This window comes from Arachis hypogaea, chromosome 11, assembly GCF_003086295.3.
Source record: "Arachis hypogaea cultivar Tifrunner chromosome 11, arahy.Tifrunner.gnm2.J5K5, whole genome shotgun sequence".
In the NCBI taxonomy this organism is placed as follows: domain Eukaryota; kingdom Viridiplantae; phylum Streptophyta; class Magnoliopsida; order Fabales; family Fabaceae; genus Arachis; species Arachis hypogaea.
In genome coordinates this window covers 127,224,913-127,246,933 of record NC_092046.1, presented here as the reverse complement: position 1 = coordinate 127,246,933, position 22,021 = coordinate 127,224,913, and the positions used below count along the sequence as shown (strand labels likewise).

At 32.5% G+C, this 22,021-nt stretch overlaps 2 pseudogenes; both read right to left on the bottom strand.

The window, feature by feature from the left end:
- Positions 1–440: 440 nt before the first annotated feature.
- Positions 441–5,290, bottom strand: LOC112722566 (cysteine protease ATG4-like; annotated as a pseudogene).
- Positions 5,291–11,157: 5,867 nt separating this feature from the next.
- Positions 11,158–16,787, bottom strand: LOC112724046 (2-dehydro-3-deoxyphosphooctonate aldolase-like; annotated as a pseudogene).
- Positions 16,788–22,021: the final 5,234 nt, after the last annotated feature.

Below are 22,021 nucleotides of genomic sequence, written 5' to 3'. Positions count from 1 at the left end.
ACGAGTGCTTTAATCACATTACCAACCCAAATTGATTAGAGACCACAAGCGTTTCAGTAAATCTAATATTCTCAAAGTTATTTAATGAAAAAAATTCATAAATATACTTATTGCGTCTCTAAATAAAATTGCAAAGTTGCTTACAGGCATATGGCATTATGGCACATAAACTTTAGTTGTTCACTAAAGATTTGCAAAGCGTTGAATTGATCGAAACATCATATACAATAAGAAGAATATTCAACAATCAAATTCCAAGTCTTCCATTTTTCTTCTTGTTGCTTTTCTCAACTATTAACATTCTAGTTAAATGTCTCCTATCTCATTGACTCATTCATTTCAATCCCATTACATTAGGTTAAAAAAATTATAAAAAAAAAAATATTTTAAAAAAGCCATTAGCATTAAGTTTATACTAACGCTTGTGTTTCAAGACAGCATTTCTGAATCACTTTCTACCATTTATTTGACAGTTCAAAAGTATAATCCCACTACAAGTTTGTACCTTGTAACCAACAGATGGGTACAAGCAACAAGTATGAACGAAACTAGCCGTGTAACGTTCAACAAATACCTAGTTAGTTATATCAACAAATGAGCAAATAAATTAAGCCAAAGAATCATATTCAGTATAATTTACTTTTCTACAAAGCCTATTTTCGATCATATCTTGAGAATGGGGAGCCACCAAAACTAGGCATCAACAACATGGACAAATTAGGCTTAGGCACATGAGCATCAAACAACAAATTTTTCCACCCATTACTTCAAATCAACCTTGCGCAACTCTGGAATTACAGGAGTTGCCAATCATCCTCATTGTTGCCTGCTTCGTTGGCAACATCCATAGCTACAGAATCATCGTCTTGGAATCCAAGGTTGCCACCCGGCGAATTGTTACTAGCGGTTTGCAATAAGAACCTCCAAGACTGAGCTATCGTGATTAATAGGGCACCATTTGATTCTTCAGCAAGCTTGGAAGCTCGGGAACAGAAGTCGTCGAAATCATCTGACAGCCACCATTAACAAGCAGATGATCAGGGTCAACAGAAAGCTTAGACGTTAACCAAGTTATTTTAAGCCATGAAATTAAGGCAAAGAAACCAGCAAACCTTTGACTCGGCAGTAAAATCCAATAGCCAAGGATGGGTTGATTGAATCTAGGGGTATGTGCCTGATAACACTGGTAGAAGTTTCGCAAAGTGAGACAAAGAATGAACGAAATAAGAACAAGAAGAAAATCAATACTGGTAATAAGCCTACTTGCTATGGTACGAGGAGGTACTAGTCTCTTGGGATTCCCCATTGATATTGACAACGTGAAAAACATTAAGATTGTCTCTTGACAGAATCATGTGGCTCTTGCCACCTTCAACTCATAACAAGAAAAAGTTATTAATGGAAATCCCCTGAATCATGGTGCTTTACCCACCAATGACGCTAAAAGTAAGATTACTGTAAAATTAAAACGTCATGTGAAGGAACCAAATGCTGATCCACTTTTGTGTGATGAGAAATTCCTAAGAGTTGCTTTACCTTTTCTAATTTATCATAGATGATTACTCATACACACAACTTTAAAGAATATCAGATTATTATCCATAATAATCCAAACCAATTTTGGACAATGATTCATCCTGATTCCATCACTACAATCATTGCAGATTGTGTTTAATTTGACCAAATCATGTTTCGATTGATATAATTTATTGATACCTAGATGGTTTCTTGGTTTTTCACTTTTATTTTTTGACTTATCTATTTCTTTTGAAACTAAAGGGCTACTACCTGCCCGGTTGAGAACACAAGATGTACAGGTTTACTAAATCAACAATGGAAATAAACATGGAGCAACATATACTTAAATTAATACAGTGCATTAGTATATAACCTATATGACAAGTTCCAACATCCGAATAGTGCAATAAATTAATAAAGTCAGTAATTTTTAAATGGCAATTATTTGTTGAGAATAATGTACCTGCTGAACTTCATGTGGATCAAGGTACAATGCCTTGTCACCCTGAACACCAATAAGATATGTTGAAGCACCTGGTTTACCGCCCAAAATACCAAGGCTCTGGGGGAATTTAAAAGTTGATTGCAATAATGGGATATACCTGATAATGGTTTATAGACAGTTAGACACAATAGATCAGTCATACTGTCATAGTGCTATATTGAAAACGAAGAGAGTAGACGCAGAACAGATTTTAAATTATATTTTTAGATCTTCATGTGGCAATGAGTTAACATGCAGCCAATTATATAACTGTATTCAGATAAAGGAAGCTCTTTCTTTACAAATTGACACTTCTATAATTCATATAAGAATAAAAATATTTTGTTATGCATTGGAAGTTCCAAAATTTACCATCACATAAAATTATAATAAGTGCCCTTAGTAGTAGTACCTATTGATTTCTAGTCCTATAGAACATTGAAAAAGTTACACACCTTGGATTGATTTTATCAAGTCCAAGAACCAGAGGAACCAATAAAAGCAGAGGCGTCCAAACAAGTTTGCCCCTTGAAAAGTCAGAACATCGTTTGGATGCATCTTCGATGCAGACAACTGGTGCTCCACCACGTTCTCCATCTTCATCTCCAGAGACAACATAAATTGCCATTGGAAGTGGCTGCTCTGCAAGGTTGTCTGTCTCCCTCTGGTTTACGAGCTAGAACTTCCCATGTTCGACACATGGCATATGGGCCCATCCATGACCCAACGGCAAGGCCATAACCTTTACCGGCTTGAAGGAGATTGTGAATAGAGAAAGCAGAAGCCTCCGAATCACCAAAACTTTGTAAGATCTCAATATATTCTTTATCCAGTGGCTGCATATTATGAAAATACATACTTAACCTATTAGCATTTATATTAAACAAGGAAACACATACAACAAATGAATAGAAAAGTAACAATCTGATTACTAGAACAACACACTGCAAATCAATCACCTTACCTTATCAATATTTTTCCTCCATGATCTACCTAATTTATGAAAGAGCAATGCCTGTACACAAGGAAGGCCATTTGATGCTGTTAGTTGCTATATTTTGAAAGAGAACACAAACAGAGAAAAAATAAATAAATAAATAAATAATAGAAAGCAAGAATTAATATATAGAGGGTTTTTTTTTTTTCTTCTTTCTGGGATACTACAAGAACTTCTATTAGAATAGAACTGAGATTACAAAAGAGGATAAGCCATCTTCACATCCTCATATACATACAAAAGGTATATTTAAGACGTGAAAATCTCAGCTAAATAACAACACATGCTAATCCTTTTAAATATTAGCTAAAGGAGATTATACTAAGGTACAATGTGGCAATAGCTTAGTTAAATACAACCATTGGATAAAAAGCACAATACCTGAGCTACAAGCATCTGGCTGCTCCGAAACATAAGATTCATACAATGTCAAATAACTTGAAATTAAAAAAAGATTAATGTTTAATCACTACAAATTTAACAGCACAATAAAGAAATTGCATCAAAGGAGTCTTCAATCATTATTCTTGTTCTTCCACCATTTAACAAACCTACATTGAAAACACAGCATATAAACTAGTTAAGTTAAGCATTATGATTAGTAAACACAAAGTTTTACCAAATAACTTGGCACCATTTTTGAAAAAAAGGTGAAATAATTTTTCAGAAGTAAAGCAATACCATTGAGAAGAAAGCAACACCAAATTGAAATTCCAAAGTAAAGGTAAACAAAAATAGAAGCAGCCAACACTTATTTCAGAATTGAACAATTTGCATAGGTATAGTTTCCATGGCCAACCAATAAAATAACTCTAATGATGATGCAATTAAAAGTTACTGTATAGCTATGCAGAAATATTTACTCTAACTCTAACTCTGTAAAATAATAAATAAAAAAATCAATCTTAGTAATGCCTCATGCTAAGAATATATAAAAAATGAATCCTATTAACCAATCTCACCACCCTTTACCTATTAACCACAACCAATCAAGTGTTACCCCAGCAAAAATTTCTCAATTATATCGAAAGACCAAGTGCAAACTCTCCAAGACTGTTCCAAGTTCCTAGTCAATCTTTTTAAAAGTAAAGCCAAAAACAAATTAGGGTGGTTGTTCATTCTTGTTTAACTAATTTGCTAGTTAGTTGTTAAGGGAATGTAGTCTAAACTAAAATTAGAGTTGGTCCACGGCAGCCGGTAACTTCAGCCATTCATCAAAGGAGGGACTTATCTTCGTCAATATAAATCTTTGGGGGCCGACATGTGAGTTTGAGCGAAACCACTGTAAGGCAACTTGGAAGCGAGTCATTCATCACATCATCAATTCATTATCATTCATTCATGGTGCTACTATATCTACGTGTATGCACAGCAAAATTATTTTTGCAAGATAACAAATAATATTAATTTAATATTAATAAAAATGGGGCACACCACCCTTTTGTTAGGAGTGTGGTTTCAAGTAACATTTCTTAAGAAATTGAAAAAAAGGGTTTAGCACCAATGCATCATATATTTTGCCTTATCCATTTATAACTGAAAAGCAGCATAATCCAAAATTGCAGGTTGCATTCAAATAAAAAGAAAAACGTTGCAGACAAAATGAATGTTTTGCTTGTTTGAATAAACAATATTATGAGTCTAGTTTAACAAAATCAAAGCATCAACAACACAAAATCAAAAATCAGAATGCACACAATCAAAATAGCAACAACACAAAATCATAAATCAAAGCATCAACAAGTAACATCACAAAATCAACCATCAACAATACAAAATCAGATTATCAGCCATCAACAGCAATCATAAGTAATATTATGAATTTAGTTTAACTATTTTAACATAAAAAATAAATCATACAAAATTAACTTAAAATAAAAACTGAAGAAGCGAGCCGGAGAGGAGTGCTTACCAGTTAGCAAGAGACGATGAGGGAGAGGCGAGCAGAGACCAGAGACAGCAGACGGGAGAGGCGAGCCGGCGAGGACAGTCACGGCGAGGAGAGAAGTGGGAGCGACGCCGACGTGAGCTCAGTGAGGGACAGCGGCGAGGTGACCGAAGCAGTTGAGCAGAGGCTGTGGTCCTTGGAGAAGAGCTGAAGAGGTGAGCTCGGTGGCTGTGAGGACGCCAACCGGCTGCAGGGACGGGCGGGCTGTGACGGGTGGTCTAGTGCAGCTGAGCAGAGGCGGTCGTCTTTGGAGGCTTGGAGAAGAGCTGAAGAGGGGAGTCGAGGGTCTGGGATTTGGGAACTAAAGTGTGAGTGCGCTCCTACCTGCCCCGCTCAACAACCCGCTCCGGTCTGATTCCGCTCTGGGTCGGGTTTAAACCCGTTTCAATCGGATAGAAGTGGATCAGGTACCTACGGGTGCGGATATTTTTATCAGTTACTATTCTCTTTGTCGTCCGATATTTTTCTTTCCTCCAACTTCTTTAAGCCTTAAATATGCTTTTTAATTTCTTATAAACATTAAATTAGGACAAATTATATAATTAAATAAAGTAATTTTAAAATTATCTAAATACAATTATTAAAATTAATTATATTTTGGTTCTCTGACTAATAATTTATATAAAGTACTATAGTATAATTATTAGAATTAAACTGATGATCGAATTAATCAAATTAGTAATTTATTGATAGGAGTGAATGCGGATCGAATATGGTCAAAATCTCAATCCGATCCGCACTAAAATTATTGGATCAAATCGGTTCTAATATCCGTCATTTTTAAGCTTGGATCCGATCCGATCTAATCGGATCGAATATCGGATATATCTGCAAAACACAAAAATATTTTTAAAAACTTATTTTTATTAAAAAATACTAATAAAATTCTTTTTTTTCTACTCTTTTAAATATGTTTATTCTTAAAATAATATTAAACATATATTTTTAAATAATAAAATTAAAATAATATAATATATATGATAATTAATAGTTGAAATAAAACATAAGAAGAATATTTAATTATTTATTTATTTATTTTTGGAGATCTGCGGATATGCAAATACCTACATAAAATTCGCAATCCGATCTTTGATCAGATCCATATCCGCAATTTTTTATCGGATTCAAATAAATACCGCGGATATGCGGATCGAATCCGATCCATGAGCACTCCTATTTATTGATTCAAGTGATAAATTATTAATTTAATAGGTCAATTCTATCTCAAGTAAATAAAAAAAATATAAAATAATTAATTTAAATATGACAAACAATAACACTGAATAATTGCATTTGAATTTTAAATTTGAAAACTAGGAATAAATCTTAAAAGTATGGACAAACCAATGTTTTATGTAGAAATATATTTGTTGTGAGTAGAAACAAAATCGATTTTATCTTTGTTTTTTTCAATTAAAACTACGTTTTCTTTTGTGATACATACAAAATTATTAGGAGTGAGCACGGGTAGAGGGTACTTAATTATCCGTCTAAATTCGAACCGAACTAATTAAATTGGTTTTGGAATCAACGAATAATTAGGTACGATTCGAACCAAATCAATGACTCTCTTTAGTAATTGGTTCGAGTAACGGTTTTGAATGCAGAATTCAAACCGATTCGTAGACACGATCATGTATTAATTAAATAAAAAATAAAAATTTAAAATATATGTGCCTTTTAATGATTTTGAGTTTCTCTCTATTGCATTTTTGTATTTAGCTTTTAATGTGTTTGGTGTTTAATATGTTTGGATTTTAATGTGTTTAGTGTTTAATTTGTTTGGATTTTAATGTGTTTAGTTTTTAATGTGTTTGGTGTTTAATATGTTTGGATTTTAATGTGTTTAGTGTTTAATATGTTTGGATTTTAACATGTTTAGATTATTTCTATTGATTTTACATTTTTATTGTACTTACAGAATTTGAAAAATAATTTTTTTTTTATGAATTTCTATTTCATCGGATACCCAATTCTCCGAACCGAACTAATCCGTTTTTAATCAGTTTGATTTGGTTCGGATACATACACAAAAAAACGTAAATTCAAATCAAACCGAACCAATTACAATTCAATTAATTCGGTTCTAATTTCACCCTAAACTCGAATCAATCCGACCCGTACTCACCCCTAAAAACCAGATATGGTTATATTTCTTTGGTGTCTTCGGATATAGTTCTATATTTTGTAGAAAAAATACCCTCACAAAATTAATATAAAATAATTAAAAAATTAAAGAAACTCACCTCAGGGACAAAAGGAAAGATCGGCATGGAATCCGACCTCAAAGTGAGAGAGATTAATGCTGATTTAGAGTTTTTAAAATTTAAATATAAGTATTCTAAGGTGTCACGCTTTATATTGTATTTTAGTTTACCTTAAAGTAATTTATATTTAAATTTTTAAAATTCTATATTCTATATCAATTTATATAAATTAGTTATATGAGCGAAACATAACAGATTATTAATTATTATATTTAGATAATTTTAAAATCCAATTTATTTAGATAATTTTAAAGGTGAAAAGTTGACTACAAAGAAGTTCCAATAAAAAATAACTTAAGTTATAAAGCATTATTTTCTGTGAATTTTTAATTTTTTTTGTTTTTTTGTTTTTGCAAATTTTTGGTATTTATCAAAGTGAAAGATTCATTTTTTTTTGTCTTTATCCCTATAATAAACAATATATTTCTTTTTTACAAAATAATACAATTATATATCTTTGAAAAAAAATCCAATTTATTTAATTACATAATTTGCCCATTAAATTTTTTTTCTTTGTATTACATTATTTTTTCTTTATGTATTTTTCTCTATCATTAAGTCAACATTTAATTCATTTATTTTTTTATGATATTCTCTAATTTAATCACTCACTAATAAATTATTATATATAAAATAAAATTTAAATTTTTAATATTTATTTAAGTAGATAAACGAACAAATATTTTTCACATACAAGTCATTATTTCATACAAGTTCATACAAGTCTCTTTAACCTAATTCACCTCACGCGCCACTATTTAACTAACTTTTCAATCAATGCGTGAATATATAACTGCTTTTTCGAAAGGATTTTATTTTTACCGAAATTAACTCAATGATGGTTACAATACAAGAGTTATCCACCCTAAAATGACACTTATAACTAACGTCGACTAGATGATGCCCCACCCCATCAAGAATGGTACAAGTCCTACGCATGTGACCCACTTGACGACACAATCTGCATATCTTCTCCCTGCTATGCTTAACATCATCCATGTTGTTATGAATCCTGGAACTGACGGGGCGACCTCTCTTTACTCTCATCATCCTAGGGTTGGGCCAAATATAGGCCTTGTCATAGGATGGTCAATCATCCTCGTGACCAATCGGTCGAAACTCTGATCTGTAAACATTAAAGACTGACTCCATGCAATACACAGGATGTACATACCACTTTCAATCAAGTCGTGCATGAGAATAGGCTGCAAGAACGTGACGGCAAGGAACATCAAGAGCCTAGAAATACCCACAATCACACTTACCCTCATCAAGTAGCACTTGGTAATTCTGTTGCCTAGACCCAAGCACTGCTGCTAACTCTTCAACCACGAACATAGTCCTTTACCGATCAAACTGATAAACATTCATAGTGTTTACATGCTTTGAGTTGAACTCTATGGCCTTCATCAACGTCTGTGAGAATTCAGTGTCAACTTGAAGCTAAGCAAGGGCCTCTGAACCCTTCCTAGCAAAAAGTTCACCCAAATATAAATAACTTGACTTAACAAGAGTAATGATGGGCAAATTATGAGAACCCTTCATGACAGCGTTAATGCACTCCGAGATTTTTGTTGTCATGTGACCAAACTGACGACCCTCACCCGCATACTACACCCAATGTGAACGAGGCATTTCTTTAAGCCAGTTTGTAATTGCAACATTCTCGCCCCCTCAGACGACCAAAATAATGAGCAAACTCCCGCTGCGACTTCGAATATGCTATGTTAACCAGAATCTTCTTCAAGTCCTTGTTTTTGAAGTGACTCATGAAGTTGGCAGCAATGTGTCTTGCACAAAACACCTGAAACGCATGCGGTGGTTTCCATAAACTTTCACCGGCGTTCAACGCAGCATCAACTGATTTGAGCCTATCTAAAATCACTAAAACGTCAGGTTTTGGTGTCACATGCTGCTGCAAATACAAAAGAAAAAAACGACCAAGCCTCCTTCGTCTCTTCCTCAACAATGGCAAATGCAATAGGCAATATATTTGCATTGCCATCTTGAGCAATAGCCATGAGTAACGTGCCTCCGTATTTACCATATAAGTGGGTGCCATCGATGGAAATAAGTGGCTTGCAATGTTTGAAAGCCTTAACACATGGTGGAAACGTCCAAAATACCTGAAGAAACATGACAGTGGCAATTGCACCAGGCCAAGGCTATGTCACAAGTTGCACCAAAGTACCTAAATACCCATCAACAGTTAGTATGTGTAGATGGATACTTTATACATACTAAGCACAATGTATTGAATCTTACCGGGTAAGTACATCTGCATAGCGAATAACCAACGAGGAAGCTCGTTGTATGACTCCTCCCAATCGCCATATATTCTAGTAATGACTCTCTGCTTTGCAAGCCAAACCTTTCTGTACGATGCCTTATAACCGAAGTGATTCTCCACACCTCCCTGCAAAACCCTTATGTTGATTGTTGGATCTGCTTTGACCATGTTGAATATGTACTGAGCAATCACCTTCGGATACAACCTACGATGGTCTAAGCCCATCGATGTTTTCATACAAGTATGATGACCACCGTATCTCCTAACCTCCCATTTTTCTTGCTCTCGGCGATACGCTATGCGTATGTTCCAAGAGCAATCGGGTCCGAATCAGATAAACTGTACATCATGCTTCAACTGGTCATTCTCCAATATTTTATATTCCACAGCCCTCCTGATACTATACCTCTTAACTGCCAATATGTATCGTGGTATTTAAAATTAGAATAATTTGTTTTAGGAAATAATATTATTTTTTATTTATTTTGAAAAACAATCCATCAATCTTGCAACAAACAATACAAAACAAGTAAACACATAAAAACACAAACTACAAACACAATTTAGAGCACTATGAGAAACAAAAATTAGCAACATCATCGCTCTATCTGCTATCTGTCCCTGCACATATATTCATCATATGAAAACATATCCCTGCCTCGAAACAATCAAATGCCCTCCCTGGTCATGACCAACTAAAATTCCAAGCCTCAATAATTGGCTCATTGCTAGTCAAAAAGTTATGAACCTTCAATTGTTAAAGCCTCAGAGGTTTTAGGTTCACAAATGTTATATTCCTTTTATGCGTAATTCCATTATAGAAAGCAAAACCCCGCCATTAAGATTCAAGAAAAACTAGTTGTGTTTTGCATTGCTAAAAGTAATCATTATTAACTACAAAATTTGAAACCTAGTATAAAAAAAATATCACACATTAAAATACTTAACTTTCTAGATCCACATTGTTTCTAGAAACTGTAAAGATTTGAAAGGCTACATAGAATCTGCAACAAATGATAATTGGATGTGTCACTACTTCAAATAATCTCTCTTTCAGGAGAACCTCTCATTTATATGGGGCTTGAACTTGTGATGGGGTGCAAAGATAATCATACATTCAACATTAAAACGGTCTGATATTATAAAGGCCAATCCTCAAGGAATTATATTCTTAATAATAGAAAATCATCACCTGCAAAATCAGAATTTATGTTAGTATAAACAATAAAATATGTAAGCATTTTCACTCTAAAATAGATGAAACATATAGTAAGTAATGTGGTTGTTTAGAGTATTTATGTTAGAATAATTTGTTAGTTTGCTAGAAGACTTTGGTAATTTTAAACTTGTTTGGATTTGTGCTTGAAGTTTTCTCACAATTTGATTTGAAGAATCTGAATTTGTAACATCATAGATTAGTCTACCAATGAAATAAATAATTTACTCATTTCTTTTGTAGGATATTTTAGACAATATGTAAAAACTTTACTTCTGCATCCTTTTGATGTTTCCAGAAATATGTGTCACTTTTTATTGCTTGCTTCTTAGTAGTTCTTATTAGTAAGAGAGAAAGGATTAGGAAAGGATTCTTAATCATTTATATTATTAAAAAATAAAATGAGTAAAAATATGAAAAATTTCATACCATTCTTGTTATTCATGAAATGGTGTGGGATCAATATTGAATTTTTTTTTCTTCTCTTTGCTTATCCTCTACAATATGTCAGAAGAGTTAATCACATATAAAAGTTCAGAACTCAAATACAAAACAAAATACACAAAAAAATCTTTCACCTGCTAAAAGGTAAATAAATGTATAATCACTTCAATTTTCTTTTTTAATAAAAAAATAATTTCATTAAGATGAGTAGAAGGATAATAAAAATTGGGGGATAAGGGATACCCAATACAAAAAGCAAAAATAATAATCACTTTGAAAATATTTTGTAATTTTACTTGTCCAATTCTTTTGTTAGAGAAAGTACGCAATAAAAAGTAGGAAATGAAAAGGGAATTCAAATTTTAAGTTCTTTCCTCAATCTATTGATTTTTTATATTTGCATGACACATACAAAATCATATATTCATAAAACAATTTTATGACTTAGATGCCAATACTTTCTGCTGCAAGTACCACCCTTTTTATTAGGGGACAAAAGTACAATCATGAATTTCAAGAGAGCAAAGTCTCCCGTGTAGAAAGTGTTGTGGCTTCTACATGTGTAGAAATGGCGTGGAGCTGGCAATGTGCGACCGAGAGAGCAGATGTCACAAGTTACATCAATGGTCTCCTCTCGAGTCAGAAATTGCTACTAACTTCACGTGACATGGAAACATTATTATCTTGTGTTAAGCAAACTACGGATAGATAATTAGTATGAGTTCTAGTTGGGCCTCGTTTTATTGGCCTTTTCGTCATAGGTGGAATGATTTGAGGTTCGCAGTTGGAACGTGGAAGTGCACACACCTAAATAATTTTGCTACATAATATGCCTGGTCCATATATATAAAATATTAAAGGAAAATAAAAATATATATAACATTCACTATACAAAATAAATCAATACACACGTTTAACTACCTACGTTAATTACTCATTATACTACTCAATTACAATAGCCACACAAATCAAAATATAAACAACATAATTACTTTTCATAAGAGAACAACAGGCATAACAAATGATACAACATAATTTTAGATCCTTAATCCCGAATTCTAAATACTAAACTAATACCAAAAAGAGTTAACAAATTTAGAAATTAGAATTTTATGCATAAGATTTATGTTTTACGATATATGAATTAAGATTTACAGATTATGATTTATGTATTACGGTTTACGGATTTAGGTATATCGATTTATAGTTTACAATTTAGTGTTTATTATTTAGGTCATTGGGTTCATGTTTTGCAGAAAGAGAGTTCACAGTTTATCTTTAACAAAATTATTGTTTATGCTTACGGATTTAGGGTTTATGATTATATCTTTTTGATTCACAAATGATAATATATGGTCTATAGTTATTAGTTTCGTTGTCAGGTGTCATATTATACAGTTTACTATTCATGATCTTTGTGAATCACTTAAACTCTAACCTTAACTCACAATCCGAAATCCTAATCCCTAAAACTGAATCCTAAATCTTAATTTTGGAAATCCAAATTACTCACATTCGGAGATACATGATCAACTATAAATTCATTCATTAAATTCGTTTTCACCACTAATTATTTAAATTAGACCCTCAAATTATGTTTATACAAAATAAAACTAATAAACTACTCATAAATTACATTACAAAAACTTTATACATATTTTCTTTTCAAATAAAAAACTACTAAAAACATAGGTCAGATATTCTTTGACCCACTTAGTGTGTTCCTCAAGCCTTTGAATATACACATGATCACAAATCCTATTATATCTCAACGTCTAAAAAATAACAAACTAATTATACTTTTGTAAAAACCATTTAACTCTGTCCAAAAAATTAGATTCATCTAACCTTGCGCAAAAAAAAAAAGCCCACCTATGATAAGCCCATTGATACCCCACATTAATTACTCAAAAATTTCTAACATTAACAAACTATTATCTTAACCCATCACCTGAAAAACTCTAGATGATTCCACTGTGCACTGCCAGAAATTGTCCCCTTCTTAGACACTTGTCACACACCAACTACTTCCAACGCATTTCTACAGGTGTGAAATTGTCTCACATTTTACACCAAAAAATTTGCCTTTCAAGAAATAACTTACAGCAATAGCTACAAGATCTTCAAGCAACTCCTCCAAGTGGCGAAAAGGATATCAAATAAGGAGATAATGCATATAGTTCATTAATATTCAGAAGCATCAAAGAAAAAGTAAATGTTGGCAAAATGATGTCCTATAAATTTGAACGATTTTGATAAGTAACAACTCACCCACTGTGTTGGACCATCAATAGGTGCACTCAATAGATCATCATGTACCTTAAGAACCAAGAAAGCATTTAGAAGCTGTTTGATGAACAAACTAAATATAAGCAATAAAGTTTACCCTAAACTTCTTTCTTTTAATAATAATTCCAATAAGATCCCCCTAAAAAAATAAAACTAATATATATACCTCCATGAAAATCCCATCCACCCCTATAGCAACTGCAGTTCTTACAATACAAGGTATTAATTCTCGAAGACCTCCACTTGCAACACCTCCGCCATCCAACTAGACATGAAAGCAGAATGTTAAAAGCTGGAGCTAAAGAAATCTTGTATGATAGTTAGGTTCAAAGTAGAAACAGATCTTGTGTGACTCCAGTGTTCAAATGAAAAAAAAAGAAAGATACCATGAGGCAGGTGTACTCCAATACACAATGATCCTTATGAATCAACAATGCATAGAAGCCAATGAACTTTTGACATCATGAATCTGAAGAGAGCACTCTGCTCTATAATACACTTATTGAAATTAAACAAGGAGCACTTTCGCACGGAGTAAGAATGCACGGAGAAAAAGAGAATGCATTTACATAACATGGCATGGTTAAATACTGGAAAAAGGAGTAAGAAGTTACGGAGAAAAAGAGAATTATATGAGACAACTGTTGTGTTGCAAAATACAAACTACTGAAAAGTCCAAGTATAAACCTGCCTTCTTTCCAGCAAGCTATTGTAGTAAGTGTGTTATATCAGCTACCTGGGATAAACATTGAGTAAATAATTGAGTTTTCCAATGAAAATGGCATAAAGAAGCAGTGCAAGAAACTTTACCATGACACAAATATTAGAATAATGGCAAAAGGCCCAGTAATGAGTAGTTCTCTAGAGTTACGGCAAAAGGAATAATGAAGTCAATCTATTCTCATAAATTGGCAAATGCCTTCCGTCTGATTTTCTTCTTAGTTTATTCGCATATTGAACATACAACAATATTATTCCTTGGGGATGATGTGAACAAAACACTCCAGTATCATTGACAAAATATCAACAGAAAAATTGGAAAAAAAATTACGAAAGATTGGAGAGCGCCATCTGTGCATGTTAGGTAATGTAATTATGTCAATGAACACAATTTGGGAAATTATGGAATAATCTTTCTTTTAAGATATAAGGGAAGTAATGCAACTTAGAGTTGGTCATTAAAGCAACTTTGACCATATTAACATGTACTAGTCTGGCTGATTGTGTTCACATAGATTCATCCTATTTAATGAATCGTAATTCTATCATCAAATAAATGGTTCAGGAAGGGAGATACCTTTCTCCCTAACATATTATAACCTTCCATTGAATAAGAAAGCATAGAAAGATTCAAATAGTTCATCTTAAAGAGAAACATATAATAAAACAAATATTGACTTACAATAGGGCAATTGGCTTCTCTCATCCACTCTAGGTTACGTGGATCAAAAATCAAATCATCTATATAAAAAGGCAACGAATTTAATCAATTATGGGTTTTGAAAATAGAATGATAGCGGACAATCAATTGCAGTGCTGACATTCTTTGAGCAAAGTTAAACCTTAAATGCATGTTAAAAATTTTGATTATAGGAGGGAATGTGCTACAGATCACTTAAAAAGAAAAAATATAGATTCAAATTAAATCATACAGGTGAAAAGAACACAAGATTAAAAAGAAACTAGAACATGTGGAAACAGAAAGCAATTCATGATACTGAACGGTTTCAAAGAGTAACATCATTCAAAAGCATATAGAAGACCTCATAAAAGATGTTATAACTCACTGTATCTAAACATAGTTCCTCTCTCACAAACCATAACATTAGGATTTCCAGCCAACTGAACCTTCTCTGCTAAATTTGCCATGACCTATTCATATGAACATTATAAAACATGAGAATACTAAAAGACAGATAATATTTACCGAGCTTAAGTAATTGTTGATTATTAAAACTTGCAACATAGCAGGACAATATACCCACGGAAGGAGCACAAAACTGGCCCTTCTTGACGTGGATAATTTTTTCAGTTTTGGCTGCAACAATGAGAAGATCTGTCTGTCATCAGAGGAAAAACACAAAAAAAGAATTGACGTGATCACATCTACTTAAGTTTATATCCATCCAATTGATACTAAAACTTGATGTAAAGAATATTTACTTGACGGCATAAGAATGCTGTTATTTGAATGATGTCTGCAATTCTGCCGACTACTTCACACTGTCAAAGAAAAGATAAATCTGTTAAAGGTAGATTAGGATCCAAAATCGAAGACAACATTATGACAAGCTTGGATGGTGTGCCAAATAATTACATTATTCTAATACTTGTATAATTTTCGAAGGCTAAATTTAGTTAAAATTAAAACATCTTACTTGAATAGACTCATGCACATCTGCCACTATAAAGAGGTCATATGCTACTTTAACCTTCTCAAGTATCTGAAATTATAACATAACAAAATTAAATAAGGAAAAAATAGTTCAACTATAACAAAATAGCTTTGCCATTATATGGAATTCGACAATTACACCATTTTTCAAACAAGTGTTCCTATTGTAATTCTCAAAATGCAAACGACAAAAGCAATATATCATAATAAAAAGTAATAGAATCATAACCTTCAACACCTCAACCATCCCTAGGCCACAAAAAGATTTTGATGATGTTCTATTAGCCTTAACAAAGCTTGATTTGAAAACCAATGGGATGACAACTCTGAAAGTCGCACATACTCTAGATGATGTTAACTATCAACAAAGATACAAACCATCTCCCGACATTATATTTTACAAGTTTAATTTTTTATTCCTTGTCATGTGAAAGTCCATTCCCTCTCATCCATAGCATGTGTTATGTTGGTTTTACTAACCAACATTACTCTTAGAATTATATAGGTTCAATATCTCAGCCCACAATGCCTATAATGAGTAAAAACTCTTATACTAGATGCAATTCTGGGAAACAATAAGTAAAAGAGTTTCGTATTTCAAGTGGTTGTTATTATAGCAAAACATTTTGAATGACACAAAGTTAGATAATGTGTATTAGGTAAGAAAAAGGAATTTAATTTCACACAAAATACTACAAAGAATTTTGCTACAAACCCATGGGGGATGATTGTCATGATTATACTTATCGAACTACTAACAATTTTTGTATAATTCAACTTAGGCACTACAATTATTCCCTATTGGATTTCAATCATATTAGCTTCAATATTTTTTCCCATGAAACCAAAAGAACAAAAAGTTCCTTAATGGAGAACAATATCATATCTAGATGTAATAGTCTTTATGTACTTAGCCATCTTCATAATATGTTCCTCTGATTTAATCACATTGGGACCCGCTAATAGGAAGACCAGTTCTGTAGCCTATTAACACATTCACAGAACCATAACACATCAAAAAAAAAAGGGAAGGGGATATTTTGATCGTGACCCAAGAAAATTCATAGTCAAGAAACACAAAATCTGATAGAAATCATGAACCTTGAGCTGGCTATATAGCATTGACATGGCTCCATCTTTTTTTTTCTTCCAAAGTTGTACACAAAAAGGGACAAAGTGTGAGAATTTTGATGGATTCAGTAAAGGTGTATAAATTCTGATGCGTTAAGATGTTACATTGTGTAAAATAACATCGAGTTCAGTAAAGTTTGAGACACTACCTTTTTTTATTAATTCCGAATCTAAACGCAGATAAAGAGAAGAGAGAAGATAGAGTGAGATCTGTGTCAAGCGTAAGAGTGAGCACCTTGATTGATGAAGAATGAAATCGTTCACTACAAAAAATGAAAAAGAAATGGCTAGATAATTCTATGTAGTTATCGGGGGAGAACTAGTTTCAGTTGTTTGTTACTCGCTAAGCAGCTAAAATCTTAACAAAATTTAAATGAGAGATTATTTGATGTAATAGAGATTTAATAAAATTTATTGTATCAGAAAAGTTAAATCAAGATTTTAGATATTATCAAAGTTACAAAAATTGATCCGGTCAATAAACCAATCAAATGACTGGTTTAATAGTCTAATAATCTAACCAGATTCAAACCAGAATCGAACCGATTTAATTAAATATAAAATAAAATTTAATATTTCATAAGTTCATATAATAACTTTTTTTTCGAGCTTGTTTGGAAAGTATTTAAATATAAGAAAAGAATTCATTTCTATTTGAAATTCAATTCCATGGTTTGGAATGACTTTAATATACTAATAGAATAGAATCTAATTCTTTAGTTTGGAATAACTCTTACATGAGTTAAATTTTCTTCTTTTACAACTTTGTCCTTAACAAAATTATTTTATTAAACATCTACTTATTTAAATAAGAATATTTTTTATATTTGACATGTTAAGTTAAATTGATGTGAGAATTAATTTTAAAATTAGACCCTTTTTGGTCTGCTTTGTAAAAGAGAAAAAAGTGAGAATTAAAATTCTTAAATGAGTTTAAATAATTCCTTTTTACTTATTCCAAAACAAGGAAAAAAATTCTAATTCTTGAGTGAATTTTTATACGTAGATTTCCAAACAAGCTCGTTTATACTTCGCTCACTCACTACAATCCCATGAACAAGCAATGAGAAAAGGCTACAAAATACAAACACAAAAACAAAAAATCAATCTTGGTATTTTTTCCGAAAAAAAAATATATTATTTCCTTAAACAAATTATTCCAACTTTAAATATCACGATATATTATTTTTGTAGTTTTAGGCAAGTTCGCCACACTAGGCCAAGGCTGTGTCACAAGTTGCACCCAAGAACCTAAATACCCATCAACAGTTAGCATATGTAGATGGATACTTTATACATAACTAAGCACAATGTATTGAATCTTACCGGGTAAGTACATCTGCATCGAATAACCAACGAGGAAGCTCGTTGTATGACTCCTTCCAATCGCCATATATTTTAGCAATGACTCTTCTTTGCAAGCCAAACCTTTCTGTACGATGCCTTGTAACCGAAGTGATTCTCTACACCTCCTTACAGAACAATTATGCTGATTGTTGGATCTGCTTTGACAATGTTGAATATGTACTGAGCAATCCCCTTCGAATCTAACCTACGATGGTCTAGGCCCATCGATATTTGCATACAAGTATGAGGACCACTGTTTCTCCGAACCTCTCATTTTTCTTGCATTCAGCGATACGTTATGCGTATGTTCCAAGAGCAATTGGGCCCGAACCGGATACACTTTACATCATACTTCAACTGGTCACTCTCCAGTATTTTATATTCCACAGTCCTCTTGATGCCGTACGTCTTAACTGCCAACATGACTTCCTCCTTATTTTCAAATTTTTGTCTAACCTCGAACTCATTAGTTGGATACTCTTCGGAGCCTCCATGGGTAAATGACCAATTCGAAGTCATTGCATCCAGGTTCAACATGGATAAGTGATCCGGCCGGTCATATGGTCGAGAAATGGTAAGCTGTGTTAGAGCGATTTGTGTATCACCGTAGTAGTTCATCTATTCTTTCTCGTTACCCTCGTCAGGAATTTTCGTTGGTTCATCATTAGCATCGTCTCTGTCATCGGGGTTAACTTCATAGCGATCCATCATCGAATTCCTGATAGTAGAACCCTCATGACTTTCAACATTATCTTGCATCATGTCAGCATTAGGAAGTTCAACGTTTAACCCCTCTTGACTACCTTTAGCTGGCATATTTAGATCAACTATCATCCTTTTAATATTTCTTCTAATAGCTCCACTTAACGGACTATCATCAACCATATTCACAGATAATCCTCGTCTACCCAACTCAACTAAAAACACGAATATTTCCAACAGATGAACATTTGCCCATCGGTTGTGCCATGACCTTATAAGACGTACGTTTACGTCGTCACGTAATCGATACCTAATTCAAAACAGCAGAAAAATTTCTCAGAACCATGGTCTAATAAACATAACAACAACATAACAACGACAACTTTAATATACCTTTTATAAAACAAATTGTCATCGACTTCAGTCGGATATCTGTAGTAAACTTTTTTCTCTCTTGTCGTGTGTTGCTGTCCAACGGAACGCAATATCAAATTCTTCAACGTTGTTAGACTGTTGACTTTCGGTGTCATGTATATAATTATTGGTTACTCAGACTTAAAAATGATAGAACCTTCATCATATACTATTTCACCATCATAATGAATGGATAACAATTGATTGATTGACATTATTGATAAAAAATGTCATCATGAGAACCAAAGAGAAGAATAAAATAATGGTATTGAGCTCGGTTCTCCACCAACCATACTTTTATTTGCCAAAGTCAAGGTGAAGTTTGTCGGGGGTGTGTTGAACTTGCCTAACACTACAAAAAAAATGTATCGTGGTATTTAAAATTGGACTAATTTGTTTTAGGAAATAATATTATTTTTTATTTATTTCGGAAAAAAAACATCAATCTTGCGACAAACAAAACAAAACAAGTAAACACATAAAAACACAATTCAGAGAACTATGAGAAACAAAAATTAGCATCATCATCGCTCTATCTGCTATCTGTCCCTGCACATATATTCATCATATGAACACCTATTCCTGCCTCGAAACAATCAAATACCCTCCCTGGCCATGACCAACTAAAATTCCAAGCCTCAATAATTGGCTCATTACTAGTAAAAAAGTTATGAACCTTCAATTGTTAAAGCCTCAGGGGTTTTAAGTTCACAAATGTTATATTCCTTTTATGCGTAATTCCATTACAGAAAGTGAAACCCCACCATTAAGATTCAAGAGAAATTAGTTGCGTTTTGCATTGCTAAAGGTAATCATTCATATAATTAACTATAGAATTTGAAACCTAGTATATAAAAAAAAATATCACACATTAAAATATATAACTTTCTAGATCCACATTGCTTTTAGAAATTGCAATGATTTGAAAGGCTACATAGAATCTGTGACAAATGATAATTGGATGTGTCACTACTTCAAATAATCTCTCTTTCAGGAGAAGCTTTCCTTTATAAGCGGCTTGAACTTGTGATGTGGTGCAAAGATAATCGTACATTCAACCTTAAAACAATCTGATCTTATAAAGGCCAATCTTCGGAGAATTATATTCTTAATAATAGGAAATCATCACCTACAAAATCAGAATTTATGTTAGTATAAACAATAAAATATGTAAGCATTTTCACTCTAAAATAGATGAAACATATAACAAGTAATGTGGTTGTTTAGAGTATTTATGTTAGATAATTTTTTGCTTTGTTAGAAGACTTTGGTAATTTGAAACTTGTTTGGATTTATGCCTGAAGTTTTCTCACAATTTGGTTTGGAGAATCTGAATTTGTAACATCATGGATTGCTCTACCAATAAAATAAATAATTTGCACATTTCTTTTGTAGGATATTTTAGACAATATGTAAAAACTTTGCTTTTACATCCTTTTGATGTTTTTAGAAACATGTGTTACTTTTTATTGCTTGCTTCTTAGTAGTTCTTATTAGTAAGAGAGAAAGGATTAAGAAAGGATTCTTAATAATCTATATTAGCAGAAAACAAAATCAGTAAAAGTATGAAAATTTTCTTACCATTCTTGCTATTCACAAAATAGTGTGAGATCAATGTTGAATATTTTCTTCCCTTTGTTTACCCTCTACAATATGTTAGAAGAGTTAATCACATATAAAAGTTCAGAACTCAAATGCAAAACAAAATACACAAAAAATCTTTCACCTGCTAAAAGATAAATAAATGTGTAATCGCTTCAATTTTTTTTAATAAAAAAATAATTTCATTAAGATTAGTAGAAGAATAATAAAAATTAGGAGATAGGGATTCCCAATACAAAAATAAAAAACAATAATCACTTTAAAAATATTCAATAATTTTACTTGTCCATTTCTTTTGTTAGAGAAAGTATGCAATAAAAAGTAGAAAATGAAAAGGGAATTCAAATTTTAAGTTCTTCCCACAATCTATTGATTTTTTGTATTAGCATGATGCATACAAAATCATACATTAATAAAATAATTTTTTTTGACTTAGATGCTAATACTTTCTGTTGCAAGTACCATCATTTTTATTAGGGGACAAAAATACAATCATGAGTTTTAAGAAGACGAAGTCCCCCGTGTAGAAAGTGTTATGGCTTCTACATGTATAGAAATGGCGTGGAGCTGGCAATGTGCAGCAGTGTGTGACTTAGAGAGCAGATGTGACAAGTTACAGCAATACTCTCCTCACGAGTCAGAAATTGCTACTAACTTCATGTGACATGGAAACATTATTATCTTGTGTTTACTAGACTTAGGATATTTAATTAGTATGAGTTCTAGTTGGGTCTCATTTTATTGGGCTTTTTGGCATAAGTGGAATGATTCTTTTAAATTGCAAGAGCTAAATTTGGTGGGCTTTGTGGTTACCAGGATTTAGAAAAAAAACATGTGGGAAAAAGGGAAAGAAATGTATTGGAAATTTCAATAGGAAAAAAAAATTCAATTGGTTGGTTTCAAAGGATTTCCATTGCTACGATTGATAGACCCCTAGACAATAACTGTATACGGGTTGATAGAACCCTTTGAGGTTT